This window comes from Nannospalax galili, unplaced genomic scaffold (assembly GCF_000622305.1).
Source record: "Nannospalax galili isolate Female #2095 unplaced genomic scaffold, S.galili_v1.0 scaffold264, whole genome shotgun sequence".
NCBI lineage: Eukaryota > Metazoa > Chordata > Mammalia > Rodentia > Spalacidae > Nannospalax > Nannospalax galili.
The window spans coordinates 2075349-2075996 of record NW_008352391.1 but is presented as its reverse complement, the minus strand read 5'-3'; positions in this window follow the sequence as shown (position 1 = coordinate 2075996).

The following is a 648-nucleotide window of genomic DNA, read 5'->3' as shown; positions in this document are numbered from 1 at the left end:
ACTCCTTTATAGTAGGGGGGGTCAATACCACATTGTCTCCATTAGATAGGTAAACAGGACAGGTAAATAACAGAGAGACATCTGAATTTTACAATACCTTACATCAAATGGACCTAACAGACATCTTTTGATTATTCCACCCAAACACCAAAGAATACACTTTCTACTCAGCACCCCATGGAAATTTTTCAAAAATTTACCACATACTAGGCCACAAAACAAACCTCAACATGTACAAAAATATTGAAATAATTCCATGCAGTCTATCAGACCACAATGCAATAAAGCTTACAATCAACACTGGAAGAAGCCCTAATCACCACATGATCACATGGAGATTAAACCATACACTCCTGAATGATGAATGGGTCAAAAGAGAAATTAAGAAAGAAATAAAAGTATTCCTGGAACTAAATGAAAAGGACAATACAACACAACAAAACCTCAGGGACACGCTGAAAGCTGTCCTTGGTGGGAAGTTTATAGCTCTAAGTGCCCCTATCAAAAAATCAGAAAGAACACAAATAAATGACTTAACATTGCAACTCAACACACTTGAAAAGCAACAGCAAAGGAAACCCAAACCCAGCAGACAGAAGAAATAAGAAAAATCAGGGCAGAAATTAATGAAAGTGAAACAAAACAATG